Source organism: Cryptomeria japonica, chromosome 10, assembly GCF_030272615.1.
Source record: "Cryptomeria japonica chromosome 10, Sugi_1.0, whole genome shotgun sequence".
Taxonomy (NCBI): Eukaryota; Viridiplantae; Streptophyta; class Pinopsida; order Cupressales; family Cupressaceae; genus Cryptomeria; species Cryptomeria japonica.
Window position 1 is genome coordinate 851,165,161 of NC_081414.1, and position 24,588 is coordinate 851,189,748.

Here is a 24,588-nt window from a genome sequence, read left to right on the forward strand (position 1 = left end):
CTTTTAAAATAACCACACATTCCTATTTGCACAATTAATTCTAATTTATATATCTGAAATAAAATCTGCAGCACGAAGATCATTTTTATCAAATTATATGATAGCTTTCATCCTTACAATTTTACGAATTAATAATATGTCATCTATATGCAGCACTACAATTCCAAAAGATAAGAAGGAACCATATATATTATTTTATTTAAAGATATGGAGGAAACATATATAATGTTTTATTTAAAGATAGGAATGAAACATATATATTGTAATGTTTAAGTGCTAGTTGGAAATAAGAGGTAACTATATAATCAGTTAGAACTTAACAATTCGTCCTTCCTTTCTACTCTCCATGTGTCCATCAACAAGAGAAATAACTACGACTAAGGAGAATTAAGAGATTCTGTAATCGAAGCATTTGATTGAGATGAAGGGGAATGTTTTCCACGTACTTTGTACCCCACGCCTACGAATGCTGGCTGCAGAGGTTTCTGAAAATCAATCTCAGCTTTTCTTAACAGTATTGTTACAACCTCAGACATTGATGGCCTATGAGTAGGAGAATCTTGTATGCATAGAAGTGCAAGGTTTATAACCCTCACCACCTCTTCTTCATTATACCCTTCCATGTTCTCTTCTCTTTCGACCACCTCTAAAATCTTGTTTTCTTCCTGTAGGCTCCAAACCTGAAAAAAGTTTTTTTGAAAATGATCAAGCTTTTTTTTAAGGAAGAGAACGACGAGTTAAAAGAATTAAAACAATACTATTAGAATTCTAAAATACCCATTGAAGCAAATATTGCATATCAGGTGGCTGATTCAAGTCAATGCTTTTTCTGCCACTGAGTATTTCAAAAACCACCACACCAAAGCTGTAAATATCAACTTTCTCTGTTAATTGCCCATGGCTAGCATAATCAGGAGCTGTGTATCCTCTGCAAAGGAAAAAAAAAATGGTGTTACAATATTTATTGAAGACTTTGATTCGATAAATAACGGAGTAGAGAGGGGTTTTCTCACAAGGTTCCTGCAAATTCTGTGCTAACATGAGTTTTATGCTGTGGAAGAAGTCTTTCCAGCCCAAAATTTGCAATTTTTGCCTCAAAGTTGTCGTCAAGTAATATATTGCTTGATTTAATATCACGATGGATGATACAAACATGGAATTCCTCATGGAGATAGGCCAGACCACGAGCAGTGCCCAGGATAATGTTGAACCTTTCCTTCCCACTCAAAGCTTATTTATGTTCTCCTATACCTAGGGCAATTGAGTAGAGCTTCAAAATCTATCATGTTTTCTGTAACGGATGAAAGAAGCAAAAGAGGAAAGTTGAGGAAGGAAGAGCAAACCAAATAATATTCTGTCAAGGCTGCTGTTGGGCATGTACTCATAAACCAAGAGCCTTTCTTGGCCTTGTCTGCAACATCCAAGTAAACGCACAAGATTTTTGTGATGAACATTAGAAATGAGTTTCCCTCCGCTTTCGAATTCAGCAATTGCAAGGGCAGAGCGACCTAATGTCAGCTTCTTTATTGCCACAATGTTGCCATTTTTCAACGTACCCTGCAAACATCATTTAAATATATTAACACACAACGCTAATGAAAGAAGGAAATAAGCAATAATTTACCTTGAATACTTGACCGAACCCTCCTCCTCCAAGCTTATTTGCTTCATCAAAATTGTCGGTTGCCTTTCTCAGAATATTGAAATCAAAATATTCCGGCCCACGAAGGTCTGCTGCTTCATCATAATCCAGTATTCCATATATTTCAATTTGTTATATTAGTAATAATTATGATTGGACTGACTTGCAAGACTGTTGCTTCCTTTTCTATAATATATTAAATTTAGCCCTTTAAGAGTTTACCTTGTATCTCGCTTGCGCGCATTTTCTGCTTACGGAAGACAATGAGACAAGTTATAAAGCCAAGTATGATAACCCCTCCCACAAAACCAATTATTATCCACACTACAGAACTCACCTCCTCCTTCCCTGAAAAACAAAATGGAAAACAATTGTAAATAAGAGTAAATTTTAAAGAAAAGCGACTAAGGTGATCGAGTGTTACTTGATTCTATGAAATTATATTCTGAAACTGTAAATTCAATCTTGCTTCTACGAAAAGTCGCAAAGGCGTTAACAAAACAGCAAGCTCTTCAATTAAATATAATTAAATTCTAACCTCTGGCTAAGAAATCTGCCAAGCCGATAGTCGCGTTTCTTGGAAAAAAGGGTTTGGAATCGTACCGCAAGTAGCAGCCAGCGTCTACAGCCCGTCCCTCGGAGCGAGGAAAGCACTTGTTTATGTTGGTCTTAGCAATACTCAGGCACTCTTGGCAAGAATTCCTTTGAATGGAACGTATACACGAGGCAAGTCCGTAGACTGTGGTATTAGACGGCCCTTGTCTAGTCTGTGCAGCAAAATAGTCTTTCATTTGCGGAGTTCCAGAGCAAAGATCGCTTATCAAACTTTGGGCAGATGCCGAAAATGAATTGGAGGTGGTTGCGTTGTCATTAGCGCACACCTTTTTATTTCCCTCATCGGTGTAACTTGAACTGTAAAAGTTATAGTTCTCGTAATGCAGAAAACATCCGTCGTAGCTTGCTTTGGCGCCGGTAACATTGGAACAGAAGCCAACTTGTTTTGTTGCTACCTTGATGCAGTTAACACAATCAGCAGAGGACTTATCCTTTCTACACTGCGCCAGAACGTATACTGAATCTGTGAGATCTGTTGCTTCCACCTCATTTGTTGTAGCAAATCCAGATGGAACGACATCTTCCACCACGGCTGCGGGAGCCGCGTTCATATTTTTCTCAAAGAGTGTTGCGTTGTTGTAGGGGCTTCTGCTGCATCCGAAGGCTAAAAGTCTGGCCTCAGGATCTGCTCTAATGGGAATCATTAGTAAGATGGGAAATAAAATAATCAGCTTTACAGTATTCTCTACTTGCCACGTTTTTCCAGCCATGGCTCTGAATTTTTCCATTGACATTAGAGAGAGGCTTAAAAATGCTAGAATTCCTCATTTGTTTTGACAGAAGAAAAACAGGAGCTAATTTTATAGACTTTGAAATTGCAGGGGAGCCGTCTGTTTTCATCAAATCCATCATTAGAAATTGCATTCAAAGTCAAAGAAATGCAACTAAGACAATGAACCTAATGCATTATTACATTCAAATATTTTCAAAAGTCAAAGAACGAGCAAATCAATCGACCGCAAATGATGGTAACGTCATTAAGGTGACGCAATTCAAAAAGTCGCCAACAAAGCTAACAACTTTTTCTGGTTGTCTTGCCATGTTAAAATAGTAGTTAATGTAAACCTTATACGCCATCATTGATTTTAAAATGAAATGCACCTCAATAATTTAGTAATAAATATTCCTGTATTTTAAAAGTCAACACTAAGATGAAAGAATTATTTATTATTCTTTGAACTCAAGCAAATGATATCCTTATTCTATTCGTACTCTTTGGAGACTTGAAAAACAAATTTATGAATGACAATATTATTATAAATATATGATTTATTTGTTTGTTTTTCATGAATAAGTATTTATACTAGCAATCACAACTTGGTGTATTAAGTTGTAGAAGGTCAAGTGTTAAAAAAAAATGTTCTATCTTTAATGTACATATGTATTGTACATGAGGTTGGTTCCTAGAAAAAGATAGAGTGAGGTAGAGGAAGATATAAAGATAGAGAGATAGGGAGATAAAGTGGGAGAGGTAGAAGGAATAGAGAAAGAGGGAGAGGGAGAGGGAGAGATAGATAGAGATATAGATGGTGAGATAGATGATTGAGAGATATAGATATAAGTAGATAAAGAGAGAGGGGGAGAGCAAGAAAAAGACTGAGAGAGACAAGCAAATAAAGAGAAGTAGAGATAAATGGTGAGAGATAGCTCAAGAGAGGAGTCATCTATTTTGACTAACTATATCATTTATTGTGTTCAAAGTCAAAGAAATGTAACTAAGACCATAAACCTAATCCATTATTACAATCAAACATTTACAAAAAGTCAAAGAATGAAAAAAGCAATCCACCACGAATGATAGTTAGATCATTAAGGTGACATGATTGATTATACTCGAAAACTTCACTACAATTGAAAACATCTTAAGTTCCACAACATATCCAACAAAGGGAACAATTTCTTATGGTTTGTCTTGCCATGTTAAAGCAATATTTAACACAAACCATTTGCGATCATTAGTTTTAAAATGATGGTTATGTCAATGGCGCTGAAATTAAAGTGGCATGATTAATTATAGTAAAAAAATTTATTTAAAAATAAAGATTCCTACACTTCAAAAAGTCAACTTTAAGATAGAGTTATTTATTATTCTTTCAATTCAAACAAATGATATCCATATTCTATTCAAATTTTTCTTTGGAGACCTTGAGAAAAGAATTTTATGAATGATAATTTTATTTATTTATTTATTTTTCAAGTATATGTATTTTATTTTATTTTAAATAAAATTTATACAGATAGTCATAAACATGCACATCTAATCAAATCCAAGAAATGATACAAAAGATAATTGACTACTAACCAAATTTCATTTAACAATAAAGATTCCTATATTTAAAAAAGTCAACTCTAAGATAAGGAGGTATTTCTTTGAACTCAACCAAATGATATCCACATTCTATTCATACAATCTTCATAGAGTTGAGAAAATAATTTTATGAATTGTTTAAATAAATTATTAATGTGTATACATATGAATTTAATGCATTATGATATCAGCTTGGATCTATTTTCTATACATAAAAGTTGTTTTATTATTTTACTTTTCAACTATATTTACTACAAAAGAGACACATAATTTTTATCTAATCTATACTAATAACTTTTTTTATAATACAATTTTTTAACTTTTGTATGGGACTTTTAATATTACTTTTGAAAAAGACGCCAATTACAAATTTTGATTTTTAAAATAATTTAATAGATTAATCTACTACCTAACCTTGGTTAACTATTAATAATTGTATCGTGGAAAAGAATATGGCTAACCTGGCCTCTGTTCTGGTTGGTAAGTTTGTTGGACCTCATCCTAATATTGAAGCTGTTAGACCTTGGTTGACATGAAAACGGAAGGGAAAGGGTCAGATAGATGTGGTTGCGATGTCCAATGTTTTTTTCTCCTTTTACTTTGTCTATGAGGAAGATCTACGCTCTGGCTTGGTGGGTGGCCCCTGGATGCTGTTAAAATCCTCGTTGGCTCTTAAAAAATGGGAACAAGGCTTCAAACCGAAAGAATGGGAATGTAATGAGGCTCCTATATGGGTGCGGTTGTCGGGTTTACCTATGGAGTATTGGGGTGAATAAATCTTTGCTCGGATTGCAGCGTGTTTCAGTGAGCTCCTTTCAGTTGATTCAATGACTTCTTGCTAAGAGGCGCTTGGTGTATGGAAGAATATGTGTGAATGTAAAGCAATTTGTTGACTTGTTGAATGAGATTAACCTATTCTCAAAACTGGGCTGATGGATTCAGAAAGTGGAGTATAAATCTATTCCCTTTGCTTGCTTTCATTATAAAAAAGTTGGACACTGGGCTAGAGAATACCCTTGTAAGCCTAAGCCTAAGAAGATCTAGAAAAAGAAAGATGAGATGTCGGGAGTGGACCAGGTGGAACCTTTGCCTTTGTGATGCAGGACCACTGGTGTAGTTCTTATCGGTTGAGGCAGTTTGTAGTGGAATTGCTTGAGATTGTCACATTTCTTCTTGTTTGAGAGTTTGGCGTTGTGGGTTTTGTTTATTCCCTTGAGTTCGTTGTCTTTGTCGTGTTTGAGTTTCATGGCATTTGGATTTAAATCTGGTGAGATATCGATTCCGGTATTGGCTTGTTGATATGTTCTTACCAGTTAGTCTGGCAGAGTGTTGAGTGAAGTTGGATCGAGTTGCAGTTGATCTCTGTGACTTGTGGATCATTGATTTATGTTTCTTGTGCCATTTCCGATACTCTTGGAGGACCGCACATTGTTTTATGCATTTTGGAAGTTGTTCTTTGTGATTTGAGCCGACATGTTACTATTACACATTTCATGAACTAGTTGATCTTTGGGCCAACTCGATCAAATTATTATTATTTGCAGACGGTATAAATAGAAGTTTGCAAATCATTTGAGAAAATAGGAAACAAAAATAGAAGATAGAAGACAGAGTTTAGAGATCAAGAAAAGATGTAGAACTAGCGAGTTTCTGGTCTGGTGGACTGAAGCCAAAAGGGCTTAGGTCCGGATTAGGGTACAACCGGCAGACTATTTCTAGAGGCTGATCTGATATGTGGATGATCTACGGATCTTATAATTATGTTGTAAGCATTGTTTGTATCCTGGACTACGATCTATCATGTGGCATGTGCAATTCTTTAGACTGTAATAAGAATTGTTCATATTGTTTACCGGTTATGTATTTTGTGTTGTAACCGGTTGTTCTTTCTACTATTTATGGCATTGTGTTATCGGTTACCGGTATATTTTGCATGGTGTTTGTGCTAGACTGAAAGAATGGGATGTCCTTCATTGGATCTCCTTACCTTGACTACATCAAATGGTATCAAAGCTGGTTTGTGAACTTGTTGTTGGAGGAAGACCCAGTTATGCACTGATTTTATTTACTTGCTCACTAATAAAAGAGAAAGTCGCTGAAAACCAAACAAATCTCGGTCTCATGGAATCTCATATACCTAGAGGAAGATTGTTTCTTATAGTGTGATGCCTTGAGCAAATGCAATTCGTTCGTGTAACACTAATTTCCATAGCTCTGCCAGCATCTTTCCTGCCTGCCTATGCCGAATGGAAGCTTTAAAACAAGAATGCCTTAAAATGATTTGTCACATGGACTGCAAGGATTGAAGGACATCCACAAATGGTTATAGAAACTTTCAAGCAAATGAATTTTCTCATGAACAAAGTCCATTTACAGGTGTAGACAAAAAAATGTTCAACACTGATTCGAAGAGGCACAACATCACAACATGAAGCCAAAATGGCAGCTTACTGAACAAACAAAAGAAGATAAAACAAATTATCAAATCGAAGGTAATTCAAAAATATTTGGGCCTAAAAAGAAACCAAATCGATTGGGCTTCAATCGGAAAAACGACCAAGGCAATTCTTTAAAAGAAAGGAAAGGCGTAGCAGAAGGGTGTGTCGAGGTGAGCCACATTAAAAGGGAGAAGAAAATGTGCTAAGGAGAGAATTAGCAGGTGGCGATTGTTAGGATGAAGATGGAGTCTTTGCTGATAAAGAAAGACCTTTCAATCGCACCTAAAGGGATAGCAAAGAAACCAGCTGGGATGGCTGATGAAGATTTTGTAAAATTGGACAAGAAGGCGAGAGCGACAATCTTTCTCTCATTGTCCAATAATGTTCTCTTCAATGTCACTGGTGATGCAACAACAAAAGAAGTATGGGATAGACTCTCAGCCATGTATGAAATGTCTTCGACTGCAAATAAAGTTTTTATTATGAAGCGCTTGTACAAACTGAAAATGAAGGAAGGTTGTGCTATGGAAAACCACATCAATGAATTTAATACATTGATTAGTCAAGCGACTTTGGTGGGGATGACACAAGATGATGAAAGCAAGGCTGTTTTGTTATTGTGTTCTTTACCAAGCAGCTGGGATGGTGTTGTAACAGCAGTTAGCACATCTATATCTGGTAAAAATAAATTAGTTTTTTATGATGTAGCAGCTACTCTTCTCAGCAAGGATTTGAGAAGAAAGAATGATGAACCTTCATCTAGTGAAGCTTTAACAGTCAGAATCGATAATAGAGGTAGAAGTCATAACAGAGGCAGAAATAATTACCATAGACATTTGAAATCATCAAAGAGATCGAAGTCTAGAAACAGAAATGGTGAATGTAGGTTTTGTGGCAAAGCGGGTCATGTGAAAAAGGATTGCAGAAATTTCAAAAGAGCACAAGAGAGAGTGCGGGATAGTGAAGCAAATACAATTTATGATAAAGATGATAGCATCTTAATCCTTTCAACAACCAACACTACTCCGGATTCATGGGTGCTTGATTCCAGTGCCTCCTATCATGCTACCTCATGTCTTGAAGCATTCATCAACTACCATGAAGGGCAATTTGGTAATGTTTTTTTAGGAGATAACAAAGCTTGTGAAATTACAGGCAAAGGGGATGTATTGCTACCATTAGAAGGTGGTAAAACTTGGCTGCTCAAAGATGTTCGCCATGTCCCAAAATTGAAGCCGAATTTGATATCTGTTGGACAGCTCTTTGGTCAAGATCTTAATGTTAATTTTCTTCTGGATACATGGAAAGTAACACATGGTACCATGCTGATTGCAAATGGTAATAAAGTGGGAAGTCTTTACATTTTTAAGAATCATGGTGAAGTGGGAACTGCAATGGTGATTGAGGACAGCAAAATGGATCTTTGACATCAAAGACTTGGGCACATTAGCAAGAAAGGTCTCCATGTTATGCATACAAGAAAGCAACTACCAGGCCTCAAGCTTGTGGACTTAGTCTTTTGTGAACATTGCCTCTATGGCAAACAAAAGAGAGTCAGTTTTTTGAAAGGTGGGTGTGACACAAAGACAACACTGCTGGAGCTTGTACACTTGGATGTTTTTGGACTAACCGAGGTAACCTCCATTGGAGGAGCTAACTATTTTGTAACATTTCTTGATGATTGTACAAGAAAAGTATGGATTTATATGCTTTCTAGGAAATCAGAAGTGTTTTCAAAATTTAAAATTTTCAAGGCATTAGTTGAAAATCAGATTGGGCATAGGATTAAATGCTTACAAACAAATAACGGTGGGGAATTTTGTTCACATGAATTTGATAATTTTTGTGTTGATAATGGGATTAGAAGAGTCAAGGTTGTTCCATTCACTCCTCAAGAAAACAGTGCAGCCGAGAGGATGAATAGAACAATCCTTGAGAAGGCACGATGTATGTTGTCTAATGCAGGTTTAGGCAAAGAATTTTGGGCAGAAGCATGTAACATAGCAGTGTACTTAATCAACCGAAGTCCATCATCTAAATTGGATTTTGGTATTTCAAAAGAGGAATGGCAAGGGAAGAGGATTTCATATTCGCATCTTCATGTGTTTGGATGCGAAGCCTTCTCACATATTCCCAAAGAAAAGCGAATGAAATTGGATCCAAACTCGCTGAAATGTATCTTTGTGGGGTATGGAGAAGAGCAGTTTGGTTTCAAATTATGGGATTCAGTTCACAAAAATATTGTTCATAGCAAAGATGTAGTCTTTCATGAAACCTCCTTTCCCGCACTACAAGATTCAAATAAATCAGAGACAGAATTTGTTCCTATGTCTCTATTTCAGAATGCGACTACCAGTTCTCTGCCTCCGGTCTCTCATTCAGTGGGAGCTTCTATGACATCTACATCTGTCTAATATAATTCTCAATCGGAGAATGAAGAAGGGAATGATGAAAATGTTTGGTCTTCTTATAATTTTGAAATTGGGGGTATGCAGAACAAAGCACATCCTCCCCAAACTCGCACCCATGTCCCAGGAAATATGGAGGAGCCACGGTGGTCTGAAATTCCACCAGTTACTACACATTATGATGTCTTCTCCCCATGGCATGTTGCAACATATCCACCTCCCTCTACACGACATCCGTCCCCACATCCTGCACCGCTACAAGTCTCTCATGAGCCTCCTGCAGTCTCCTCTCCCAGCGAGCTCCCTGCTGGCCTCCTTGCTTCCCCACCCTACGGGCCCTCCTTGCAGACTCCCCATGACCCCCCAGCCTCTCCTTCTCCTTCGTAGACCCACTCTAGTGCGCTCCCCGCCTGCAGACCAATCCACGAGGCCCCTGTAGACTTTTCCTCTACAGCCCCACCATGGAGTCATCCTCCAATGCAGACCATGGAGGATGCCACCATGGCTCCCCACTCCCTGCACATTCGATAGCCCCCTGCAATGAAAAATATTGCCACGGCTCCCAGCCTTCTTCACACGCCCAGAACGTAGGTAGAGAAAGGTCTACATTCCCGCGAATTGCCTGGATCTAATGTGGATAAAAATCCACAGGACAGTAAAACTAATAGACTCAAAAACAAAGGGAGTGATGTTAATGTGATTAAACAGGGAACACAAAAATTAAATGACTCTACTACTAAAATAGAGATTCAATTGAGAAAATCAACTAGACAGAGGCGACCTCCTATGAAGTTCTCCGATTATGACTTATTGTTTTGTGAAGAGGCTGAACCTTCTTTGCTCATCTCTGATCAAATAGAGCCTACAACAATCAAAGAGGCTTGTAAAAACGTAGATCGTGATAACTGGCACACTGCAATGTGTGAAAAATGGATGCATTAGTGAGAAATCAGACATGGGATTTGGTGCCACTTCCGCCTGACAGAAAGGCATTGAGAAATAAATGGGTGTATAAACTAAAAGATGAAGCTGAGGGTCACAAATGATTTCAAGCGAGACTGGTTGTAAAGGGATATGCTCAACAGCAAGACCTCGACTTCAAAGAAATTTTCTCGCTAGCAGTTAAAATGACTACCATCCAAGCAGTATTGGGATTAGTTGCAGTGTGGGGTCTTGAACTTGAACAGTTGGATGTGAAGACAACATTTCTCCATGGCGACCTTGATGAGGAATTATTTATGCATCAGCTGGAAGGGGTGGGGAAGCAAGGAGGCCAGCAGGGAGCTCGCTAGGAGAGGAGACTACGGGAGGCTTCTGGGAGACTTGCAACGGTGCAGGATGTGGGGACGGCTGCCGTGCAGAGGGAGGTGGATATGTTGCAGCATGCCATGGGGAGAAGACATCATAATGTGTAGTAACCAGTGGAATTTCATACCACCGTGGCTCCTCCATATTTCCTGGGACATGGGTGTGAGTTTGGGGAGGATGTGCTCTATTCTGCATACCCCCAATTTCAAAATTATAAGAAGACCAAACATTTTCATCACTCCCTTCTTCATTCTCTGACTGAGAATTATATTCAACAGATGTAGATGTCATAGGAGCTCTCACTGAATGAGAGACCAGAGGCAGAGCACTGGTAGTCGCATTCTGAAATAGAGACATAGGAACAAATTATGTCTTTGATTTATTTGAATCTTGTAGTGTGGGAAAGGAGGTTTCATGAAAGACTGCATCTCTGCTACAAACAATCTTTTTGTGAACTGAATCCCACAATCTGAAACCAAACTGCTCTTCTCCATACCCCACAAAGATACATTTTAGTGAGTTTGGATACAATTTTGTTCACTTTTCTTTTGGTATATGCGAGAAGGCTTCGTATCCAAACACATGAAGATGCGAATATGAAATCCTCTTTCCTTGCCATTCCTCTTCCAGAATACCAAAATCCAATTTAGATGATAGACTTTGGTTGATTAAGTACACTATTGTGTTACACGCTTCTGCCCAAAATTCTTTGCCTAAACCTACATTAGACAACATACATCATGCCTTCTCAAGGATTGTTCTATTCATCCTCTTGCCTGCACCATTTTCTCAATGGAACAACCTTGACTCTTCTAATCCCATTATCAGCACAAAAATTGTCAAATTCAAGTGAACAAAATTCCCCACTGTTATTTGTTTGTAAGCATTTAATCCTATGCCCAATCTGATTTTCAACTAATGCCTTGAAAATTTTAAATTTTGAAAACACTTCTGATTTCCTAGAAAGCATATAAATCCATACTTTTCTTGTGCAATCATCAATAAATGTTACAAAATAGTTAGCTCCTCCAATGGAGGTTACCTCGATTGGTCCAAAAACATCTGAGTGTACAAGCTCCAGTGGTGTTGTCTTTGTGTCACGCCCACCTTTCAAAAAACTGACTCTCTTTTGTTTGCCATAGAGGCAATGTTCACAAAAGGCTAAGTCCACAAGCTTGAGGCCCAGTAGCTGATTTCTTGTATGCATAACATGGAGACCTTTCTTGCTAATGTGCCCAAGTCTTTGATGCCAAAGATCTGCTTTGCTGTCCTCAATCACCATTGCACCTCCCACTTCACCATGAGTCTTAAAAATGTAAAGACTTCCCACTCTATTACCATTTGCAATCAACATGGTACCATGTGTTACTTTCCATGTATCCAAAATAAAATTAACATTAAGACCTTGACCAAAGAGCTGTCCAACAGATATCAAATTCCGCTTCAATTTTGGGACATGGCGAACATCTTTGAGAAGCCAAGTTTTACCACCTTCTAATGGCAGCAATACATCCCCTTTGCCTATAATTTCACAAGCTTTGTTATCTCCTAAAAAAACATTGCCAAATTTCCCTTCATGGTAGTTTATGAATGCTTCAAGACATGAGGTAGCATGATAGGAGGCACCAGAATCAAGCACCCATGAATCTGGAGTAGTGTCAGTTGTTGAAAGGATTAAGACGTTATCATCTTTATCATAAACGGGTATTTTCTTCACTGTCCCACACTCTCTCTTGTGCTCTTTTGATCTCTTGTGCTCTTTTGAAATTTCTGCAATCCTTTTTCACATGACCCACTTTGCCACAAAACCAACATTCACCATTTCTATTTCTAGACTTCGATCTGTTTGCTGATTTCGAACATCTATGGTAATTATTTCTGCCTCTGTTATGACTTCTACCTCTATTATCAGTGCTTACCACTGTTAAAACTTCACCAGATGAAGGTTCATCATTCTTTCTTCTCAAATCCTCCCTGAGAAGAGTAGCTGCTACATCATTAAAAACTAATTTATTTTTACTAGATATAGATGTGCTAACTGTTGTTACAACACCATCCCAGCTGCTTGGTAAAGAACACAATAACAAAATAGCCTTTCTTTCATCATCTTGTGTCATCCCCACCGAAGTCACTTAACTAATCAATGTATTAAATTCATTGATGTGGTTTGCCATAGCACAACCTTCCTTCATTTTTAGTTTGTACAAGCACTTCATAATAAAAACTTTATTTGCAGTCGAAGCCATTTCATACATGGTTGAGAGTCTATCCCATACTTCTTTTGTTGTTGCATCACTCGTGGCATTGAAGAGAACATTATTGGACAGCAAGAGAAAGATTGTCGCTCTCGCCTTCTTGTCCAATTTTACAAAATCTTCATCAGCCATCCCAACTGGTTTCTTTGCTATCCCTTCAAGCATGATTGAAAGGTCTTGCTTTAACAGTGGTAGCTTAGGTGCAGCTTTAATTGAAAGACAAGAATCATACATTTCTACGGAATTTGTGTGCATCAAGGAGGATACCAGAAGTACGTTGGAAGAAGAACAAATTATTGGCACTTGTGATGGAGACTAAAATAAAAAGCCCACGCAGCAATAGAAAACTGCAATTGGAAGTTGTGTGGTAGAGAGAAACGCCAGTAGAAGGCCATAGAATGTCTGTAAATAAATGTTAAGAGTTTGATGAGGATAAAATTTGGTTGCTATCTCCACACTTTTCACTTTGTCAAATCAGAGAACATAACTGATAATGATTTCAAAATAGCTCATTCACCCCTCCTTTTCCTTCCTCTTCTCATTTTTACAACCATAATATTTGATTCTAGAGATCTATCTTGGATTTCTAGGTTATGGTGCACTCTCTTTCTAATGCAAATATCCCTATAGCTTTCAATAGCACCTTCACAACAATATTATATCTCTTTTGTTCTCTTGGCTTTGTCAAGCCTATCTCATAATGCCTCTTTTTATCATATAGCTTTGAGCATCTTGAGATTTATCACATTCCTTATCTATAAATAGTTTATATTTAACTTATCTATTTATCTATCAATTTATCTATTTGTTGTGTAGGTGGAAATACCAAAGCAAGGACTTCATAGAGGCAAATCCCTAGATAGCCTGCAAACACTTTTCCTCTTATATATGGAAGTTGTCATTCACTTTTTTATTGTTCATTTCTTTTATTTAATCATGTATATCTTGTTTAGTTTATTTCTTTGTATCTCTACTCGCTAGAATTTGTTGCTACATTTTCGACCTCTAGGATTTGCAAGTTAGCTAAAATGTTGGAGTGGGTCTTGGTTACTTCTAAGTGCTTTTTATTTGTAGTCTATACAAGATGATCTCACTACACATATATGTCTATGCCTCACGTTGGTGTCCTTGGCTAAGATACTCAAATTTAATTGAAGAATCTCTGCCAATTTTACTTTCCATTTCTATAGTTAGAAAATTATTTGCATTTGTCTATTTCTATTTATTTTTCATAGTTTATTTATTTTAATTAATTAAATATATAATTAAATATAATTTGATTTTATGTCAAAAAAATGAATCTCTAAGGATAATAGCTTTTGTCTTAACAAATTCATATTTCGTAGATTATAGTATGATGAAGAATATGACAAATTTAACTAGAGATTTTTGTAGCAAGTCATGTTGATGTTTTCTTTTAGCCACAAATGGCGTAAATTGATCCTTTCATGTATTTTAGGTACATCATTTTCAATATCCATGAATGGATCTACTTTTATATTTTTTCATTCTTCTCAAGGTGTTCATTAAGGGGATACTCTATCTCATTTCCTATATATTGTTGTAGTTGAATCATTGAGAAGATTAAAAATTATAGAAAAGTGGATGAATTTTTTGAAATTGTAACATTGACATAACCCAATTTATTGCTTTTTAATAATTTTTATTGGTCCATGATATCAATAATATAAAAAATTTAAAATATTTTTATTTTATAGCAGAGATTAAAATAACGCATTAATGAGAATTTGGGTAAACATTTTTTCTTGTGTTATCATTTTAAGTATCTTTAGTTATTAACTATTTATGGAGAGTGTATGAAGAGGAAAATAGATATCTTAGAGCCATATTAGCATTTTCTTTTAAAGAAGGACAAATTTAGTTGGGAAAAATAAAAGGCTTAGTGGAGGCATTTTGTAATGGAATAAAAATCTCATTTTCATTATTTCATATCTATAATGAATCTTCGATGATTGGGAGAACTTTGTGGTTGGGTGGATAAGGGATCCAATGATGTTCTTACCCTTGGTGTACTTAGGGGAGATAATATGTTGGGAGTCCTTGTCAAGTTTTCCTTCTATTTTGTACTTAATTTACTCTTGTATTTGACCTTACGGTCTCATGCAAAGGAAATTTGTTTCATTATATTTCACCTAGTAAATGGCTTTGTACTCAAACTTTATGTTAAAGTATAAAATTATATCTCTATTCTTAATTCATTATCATGCCTTTATTTAGAAATATTTGAGTTTTTTTAATTAAATAATACCTATTTATGATTTTATGGATTATGTCAATTTAAAAATATGATGGTCCTTACAAACACATCCTCTATTTGTTGATGGAACCTTTTTATTTGGTCAAGCCACCATGGATAAAGATGAGTTGATTCAAAGAGTAGCCGATAGATGTTGTTCAACATCTAGTGATTTTGTGAATGTAACCAAATCAAAAATAAACTTTCAAAATATCCCTTAGGGTAAATAGAAGAGTCTCTACTTTCTTGGGTTTCTCTTTTGAAACTTTTCTTCATAAATACTTAGGAATTCATCCTTTCTTAGCCAAAGCCAAAAATATTTTTGACAAATTATGGAGAATACTATTGTTAAGGAAAGCAATATATGGAAAGGGAAGTGGCTTACAAGATCACCTTACTAGAATAATTTCTTAATGTAATCCCCACATATATTATGCTAATCCTCAAAATTCCAAAATGTATGGTAATGAGACATATAAACAAGTTATATATTTATATTGGCCTAATTATTCTGAAGTTCCACTTGGTATTATTTGCCACTATTTGATATTTCCTAAGTGTGTAGGTATTTGTACCTAGGTAGTTGGTTATAACTACTTCTTACCTACCCACACACCTAATCAGTGCTCTCATTATTATTATTTCCTATATAAGGAGAGATCTTCTACATAGTTAAACATCTGAACTCATTCATCTATTGGTGAAGTATATTTCTCTTTATGTGAAGTTTTATAGTTCTATAGGAAAAAAAATTCACAGAGAGAACTGAATAGATAGTTGAATGAGATGACATATATTGAGTTGAGATACTTTAATCTACAGTAGCCTTTCTTAAACAAGTAAGAGTGGTAGGTGAGAGAATACAAGATGTTGACAAGTTTCCCAATAGGATGTGAGGATAGGTAGAGACAACTATTACCAACTAATTTTAGATATAAAATGCAGTGTAAATGATAAAATATGTTGGTTACCCAAGTTGTACATAAGTAAATGTAAATAGAATAAATCTATTTTCTCTGATATGTATGGGAATAAATCTAAAGCTAATATCACATGTTGAAACCTTCACAGTGAGAACCAAATACATCACCAAATGAGATAAAATATATTGAGTTGACATACTTTACAATGTAGGTGAGAGAACATAAGACATAAAAAAGTATCTTAATAGGATGTGAGGATAGGTAGAGACAACTATAATCAACTACATAGCTAAAAATTGTAACGTAAATGATAAAATATGTTGGTTACCTAAGTTGGACTTAAGTATGTGCAAATAGAATAAAAATATTTACTCCAACACCCCCATTAAGTGCAACGTAGGAAAAAAATTATTATGCAAAATGCAATATGATATGATATGATGATGATGATAATGATGGCATGGATCTTGTCAACTATACCATGTTCCTCTTCCTAACATGTATTATGAGAAAGCTATTTGGAAAGTTTTTAGAGTTATTTCCATGCATGTAAATGATGACATTTTGGAGTCACTTATTCACTTTAAGTCATCATGCTCTTTGGACTAAATTTTAGAAGTTATATAGTGATCCTGATTCCTCATCTATTCTTGGATGATCCTATTTCTATTGATAATGTACCTCTTTATCCTTCAAATAATATACCATGTGATTGTGATACTTTTAGAGAATTTGAGACTTTGAAGGTTTCTGAGACTGTAGATGAGGTTTCTTTTGAGGTTCTTAATTATTCATCAAAGGTAGTTGATCCACCTTCACTAGAGACTTCCATCATTCTTGATCCATAGAATTATTATTATCTTCATGATTGGGATTCCTATTTGTTATCTATTGGTTCATTGTCCATGAAGCCTCACATTTCAGATTTTGGAGAAACATTTGAGGGTTTGTCTCTCCTATTTTGATGATAGTTATGATATGAATATTATCACATTTATTTTCCTATGGATCTTTTTCAAGATCAACTCTGATTGTTTCCTTGTCACCTTCTACTATCAGTGGGTGTGTACCTAATTGGTTTGTGATATCATTTAGTAAGGTATTAGTGGTACTAAGAAAAAATCAAAGACATCATCATCCTTCATTTGGCTTCTACTTCCTAAATCCTATCCAAAATGGGAAGAATGAATGAACTTGTACTTGGTTTATCTTATTCCTAAGGGGATGAATTTTGTTTGTAGGTATTGGACTATGCTTTTCTTTCAAACACTCACTATTTCTACAAGATATTATCCATTATAGGGTGGGTATGTCATTTATTTTTCCTTCCTATGGGGGGATTATTGATTTTATATGCATTATGTATGTAGTCCTTCGGGGTGTGATTGATTCCTCCATCCATGCATATTGTTTCTTCTCTCTTTTGGAGAGGCTTTTTCTCCCATGTGGTTTTCTCATTTTCTCCACTTTGTGAGAGATTCCTTTGATTTGTATTTGTACATAGGTACCTAAAATTATTGTAAGAATTGGCTATGTAGGTATCCACCTAATATCTAGAGGCCAAATAGAAACCACAACAAGAGAGATATAATATAGAAAGAATAAATTGTATTCCTATCAATGATGCAATAGAACTTGACAAGACAAGCGTACATAGGAGACCTCCTTGGTTATATAGCCAAGGTGAGTAAATAAGACAATGACAAGTGTAATTGGCTCATGACATGAAAAGTGGAGTGAAAAGCCATTATCCCACCTAAAGTGGAAAAGTGCAACCAAAAAAGGTGGATATGATAAAATGATAAAGTGATATGTCTACCTAAAGTGGAGTTGTTTCAACTAAACCCATGCAATTCCCTAAGTGTAGCTTAAGAAAAGTGTAATTAGGACCTAGGAAAGAATAAACCAAGATAAAATGCCTTAATTACACCAACACCCCCCCTTAAGTGAAACTTATAAGAATGCAGACTCAAGCTAAGATTTGTCTTGGCTATGAGGCCATGTTAGGTACCCATGTACAAATGCAATGCAATCTCTCACAAATGGAGAAAGGAAGAAAACCTAGTGGGACAAAAATCCCTCACAAAAGAGAGATGAAAACACAAAAGAAATCTCAAAGAATAATGAGAAAGAAAAAACCCCATGTGAGGAAAAAGTCCCCTCATAAGAGAGAAGAAGAGATACCAAGAAGGCCCCCCTTAATGAATAATATGTACCAATTGTAGACACTCCAATCTAGATTTAAATGCTGCTGCTTGATCATTGAATAATTTTCATCTCCTTAGGAAGAAACAAAACCAAAGGTTTATGTATGAAGTCTCTTGAATCCTAAAAGGAAGATGTGAATAAAAATCAAAATATGTGGAGCCTCTAAAAGTTTCTCAAGTGTCCCCATGTCGATGCTAAAAGTTTCCCCTTGCAAATCAGTTGTACTAGGGAACACTGCTAAAATAGATAATACAAGATTTAGTGAAGATGAATGTAGAACATGATCCAAAGACTCAAGTGTATCCTCTTAAGTTAAAGAGACCTCCTCCAAATGTTGTACATAAGTATCCACAATCACATAAAACTTGAAAGAATGATCATGTAGATAATGAACTAGAGGGTCAAAGTTTTCACTTGCAACAACTTAAGAAGGATCATATCCATCAAAGGGAAAATAAATATCATAAATGATGTCTCCCAGATCTACAATGTAAGGCTCTATTAGGTCCCGGAGGCAACTGAGAGAGGGGGGGGGGGGGGTGAATCAGTTGTCTAATAAATTCAAACCAAAAACAACTTAACCAATTTAGTCCTTAATACCAGTAAACCAGTCTTTTATACTAGTACACAGTTTTATCAGTTAATTGCAATACTGGTAAACATTAATGCATGAAACAAAAACACAAAGTCATCCACAACACATAACACCAATATTTGTATGTGGAAACCTTGTAAGGGGAAAAACCACGATGGGAAACCTTACCCACAATCAAATGATACTACTTCAGATAGTAAGTGTATACAAATGGGGTCTACACATGCAGAAAGGCCAAGTGCCTAGAGCTCACTGCTCAAAGACAAAATAGGAGTCACATTGACTACAATTGGATGGTTAAATCCAATAAGGATGTACAGCTCAAAATAGCATCTTCATATGCTGGATTTAGTACCGGTGTAGTTCTGATATGCTTTTCCAAAAACCTTGCTTCACCTTCAAATGATGTCTGGATGTATAGCTCTTCTTATTCTCAAATATACCTTCACACAATCCTTTTTCGCATTCCCCCTTTGATCTTACAAATAAGATCTTACATTTATATCATAACCTAGGACCGATTTTAGTATAAGTAAAACAATTTCCGATGCAATAACGATTCAACATGTTGGCTCAATTCAATTACAACATTAATAAATCCTCTCCATAGTGTGCCATGCTGATCTAGAATAGATAAGTCTGCCAGTGTATAACCTGGACCTATTTGCTGGTAACAGCAAATATGTTAATTCGAATATGCCAATAAAAAAATCATAAAGACAAAGTGTCCAAATGATGTCTTCGACATAACCAAGTGTTCTCCATGCCATTCCAAGTGTCGGTGATCATTATATCCTGCTGGTGTACTAGATACTGGTGATTGTTCATGAGTCATTTGCTTGCCGGTGAATGTTACTGATTCTCCAAAGTGCTAGAGTTAATAAGGTTTAGTAGGTGTTGACATCAATGACAAAACCATACCAAAATACCAACAATCTCCCCCTTTGGCATTGATGGTAATACAAGATGGAAAAACCATCAAAGTGCCAAAACAGAAATGCCAAATACCAAAAGCTAACAAAAAGCCAATAATCTCCCAAAAGAGATCAAAATACAGATACAGAGAGTAACAATCTCTCCCCCGATGAATAATCTCTTCTCAAAAGATAATGTGTTTTTCCATATCAATCTCTCCCCCTTTGACATCAAATGCCAAAGTAAAAAATAAATCAGATATAAAATACCAATCAATTCAGTATGCGAACTACTCCCCCTGAGAAGTAGCTTCCTCATCAAAGCCAGAGTAAAAGATTTCTCTATTAATTATGTCGGTTGATGAAAAACATCAACTTCCTAAGTCTTTACCGGTGGGGGTATGACCCCAAGTTGATCTCTAAGATATTCAAAGGTCTCCTTAGGTAGAGGTTTAGTGAAAATATCTGCAATCTGTTCTTTAGTATTCACATAAACCAGTTTTATTTCTTTTTCTTCAACATTCTCGCTTAGAAATTTCAGTTTGATAGAAACATGTTTGGTTTTAGAATGTAGTACCAGATTCTTAGATATATCAATTGTTGCACTATTATCACAATAGATAGTAATATGTTCCTTGCATTTTACCTTTATATCCTTCAACATTTTCTTAAGCCATAACACTTGTGTATAGTTAGTTGCTGCTGCAACATATTCTGATTCAGCTATTGATAAAGATGTACAACTTTGTTTCTTACTCAACCAAGAAATTAATCTGCTTCCAAGAAAAAATGCTCTGCCAGTGGTTCTTTTTCTATCATCCACATCTCCTGCCCAATTCGCATCTATGTATGCACATAATTCCAAGTTTTCATCTCTAGGATACCATAGTCCAAGATTTGTAGTGCTTTGCAAGTACTGAAAAATCCTTTTTTACTCTTGATTCATGATTTTCTCTAGGATTACTCTAAAATCTTGAAACAATAAATATTGCATTCATGATATCAGGTCTTGTGTGTGTCAAATACAGTAAAGCTCTTATCATAGATTTGTATCTAGTCGGATTAACAGGTGTAGATTCATCCCTTTGTGATAATTTGTCATTTGTAGTCATAGGTGTGCTTACCAATTTAGAGTTCTCCATCCCAAATTTCTTTAATAACTCCTTCAAGTACTTGGATTGACTCAAGAATATACCTTTATCAATCTGTGAAATCTGCAATCCTAAAAAGAATTTTATTTCTCCAATCATAGACATTTCAAGTTCTTGTTGCATCTCATTAGAAAAGTCTTTACATAGCCCATCTTCTTCTCCAAATATTATATGATCAACAAAAACTTCTATAACCAAGATGTCATCATTTGTCACTTTATAATATAAGTTGTTGTCAGCATTACCTTTAGAAAAACTAATCTTCAAAAGATACTTATCCAATCTTGCATACCAAGCTCTTGGAGCTTGCTTCAACCCATACAAAGCTTTCCTTAACCTGCAAACCATATCTTTGTTATTTTTCAAAGAAAATCCATCAGGTTGTTCAATGTAAACTTCTTCTTCAAGATCTCCATTCAGAAATGCACATTTAATATCCATTCGATATACTTTGTAGTTTTTGTGTGCTGCAAAAGGTAAGAATAATCTGATTGCCTCAATTCTAGCTATCGGTGCAAAGGTCTCATTATAATCAATTCCTTCTTTCTGAGAATATCCCTTACACACTAGTCTTGCTTTATTTCTGATAACCTTACCATCTTCATTAAGTTTGTTTCTGAATACCCACTTTGTTCCAATCACATTTTTGTCTTTAGGCTGGGGAACTAATGTCCATGTGTTATTTTTCTCAATTTGTTCTAATTCTTCTTCCATATCTTTAATCCAATGTTTATCTTCACATGCCTCATTAATTGATGATGGTTCAATTTGATAAATAAGACATACCTCTTCATTTGCCAATCTTTCTCTTGTCATAAGTCCTTTATACTTATTTCCAATTATCTGATCTTCAGAGTGATTCAGTCTTACATACCAAGGTGTCTTCATTTGTTGTTGTTCCTCAGTTACTGTGGAATTTTCAGATGATACCGGTGTAGCTGGATCTTCATTGTGTATCGGTGGGTTAAATGTAGGTTCATTTGTTAGAATCTCTGCTGCCAGTTCAGAGTCTATGTACCTTGAAGTTTCTCTGAATTGTTCATCAATCTTCACATTTGTACTCTCAATAATTTTCTACAATCTTTTGTTAAAACATCTATATGCCTTGCTCTTAGATGAATAGCCAAGAAATATTCCTTCATCACTTCTAGGATCAAATTTTGCAATATATTCATCCCTTCTAATATAGAATTTACTTCCAAATATTCTGAAATATTTAAGAGTAGGAGTAATACCAAACCATAGTTCATGAGGGATCTTACCAGTTTTACCTTTGATGTGAACTTTGTTGAATGTATAGACCGTTGTACTTACTGCCTCTCTCCAATACACATGTGGTATATTTGCTTCTGACAACATACTTCTTGTTGCATCCAAGATAGTTATGTTTTTCCTTTCAACAACTCCATTTTGTTGTGGTGTCCAGGCTGTTGATAGCTATCTTCTGATTCCATTCACTTCATAGAATGTATTAAATTCCTTAGATGTAAATTCTCCTCCTTGATCTGATCTCAAACATTTGATTTTCTTACCGGTTTCATTCTCTACCATTGCTTTGAACAATTTGAGCTTTCCAAGTGCTTCTGATTTTTGTCTGAGAAAAGTAACCCAACACATTCTAGAGTAGTCATCAATGATTAGCATGAAATATCTATCACCTTGCAAACTTTTAGTTCTAACTGGACCACATAAATCAGTATGGATTAAGTGAAGAGAATTATTTGATTTTTCTGGAATACTTTTAAAAGTAGCTCTAACTTGTTTTCCAAATTGACATTCCTTACATACTATGTTGTGAGGTTTGACAATTTTAGGTAAATCTCTAACTGCCTTAGTAGTACTGATTTTTACCATGCAATCAAAATTTACATGACATAGTCTCTTATGTCATAGCCAACTTTCATCAATATGTGCAATCAAGCATGTCTTTTCACTGTTATTCAAATGAAAGATATTACCTCTAGTTTGATTACTGGGTACAATTTCCAAACCAGTTCTATTCATGATTTTGCATTTTCCATTTTTGAATTGTAACTGAAATCCTTTTTCAACTAATTGACCAACACTTAAAAGATTATTCTTCAAACCTTCAACATAGTAAACATTGTCAGTATTATGCTTACCATCAAGAGATATTGTACCTTTACCTTTGATCAAATGAGATTTATCATCTCCAAATCTTACTAAGCCTACATTATATTCTTGAAAGTTCAAGAATTTACTTTTATCTCCAGTCATATGATGTGAGCATCTTGAATTAATGATCCATTCATCCTTAACTTCAATTTTAGTTGCAAGGGCTTGTTCTATTAGTTGAATAGTAGGTGTCAGTTCGTCTTCTGTTATAGCAACAAAAACCCATCCATTGTCTATTAGATCCTCATCAAAATCATCACTCACTCCTTCATCAGCAAGATAACAAGATTTGTCTTTATTCTTCTTAAATCTGTATCTCTGATATCCAGGGTTAGGCTTGTATGTTCTTCTAGCTTCTTCTCTTAGTCTAGCATGTCTATCAGGGCATCTAGAAGCCATATGACCAATCTTATTATAGTTAAAGCATTTAAAGGGTGCTTTACCTTCATACTTACTTCCTACTGGGCCTTTAGGAATTTTTCTTGCAAATAGTGCTTCAAGTTCTTCATTTTCTCTCATGCTTTCCTCAAGTTCTCTTGCATAAAAGGCTTTCCAATCAAATTTGTCAAATGATGGTGCAGATGATGTTGATGCCTTAAAAGATAAATTTGTCTTTATAGTAGCAACATGACCAAATTCTTCAATTTCAAAAGCTGAGAGTCTTTCAATCAATGTAACCCTAGTTACTGATGTATTAGGTGTAGACGTATAAAAATGACCACATTCCTAAATGAATATTTTATGTTCATTTTTATATTTGATTAAATCCAATTTAATTAAATTATCCACATTCTTCTATTTAATTAAGTAAATCACTTGATTAAATTCACTATACCATTTAATGAATAAATCATTTTATTCAATTAAATCCCCCTAGCCACTTTTAATTAAATTCAAATTTAATTAAATAGTTATCCTAAATTGAATAAATCAAATTTATTTAATTCCAACCAAATTGAATAAAAATCAAAATAATTCAATTAAATCCTATTATCCCCTCATCCACTTGCAAAATCCCAAACCCCTTCCTAACCCCTTCTAGAATCTTCTAATCGATTCTAATTAACCTAACCCTCCTCTAAACTTTGTCACATCCCTAAGCAAAGGGAGGTCACTTCTCAAATGGCCCAAAGTCTTGGATAACCATTGAAGGTTTTCAACCTTCAACCACTAAAACCCTAAAGTCTTTGAAAACCATTGAAGGCTTCCAACCTTCAACCACTAAATCCCCAAAGTCTCCAATAACCATTAATGGTTATTTCAAACCCTCCCACATGGTTAAAACATTTGTTTTGACTCAACCTCTATCCAACCCAAGGGTCTCATCAGGTTATTAATGCTTTGACCATGATTATCTCTTAATCATTTGCACAAAGGTTTATCCTTGGATTAGATCCTAATTCAGTGGGTAAACCTAACTTAGACTTTAC

General features: G+C 35.4%; 1 pseudogene; it reads right to left on the reverse strand.

Annotated features, from left to right (window-relative positions):
- Window positions 1–377: 377 nt before the first annotated feature.
- Window positions 378–2,967, reverse strand: LOC131065165 (cold-responsive protein kinase 1-like; annotated as a pseudogene).
- Between the last annotated feature and the right edge of the window lie 21,621 nt (window positions 2,968–24,588).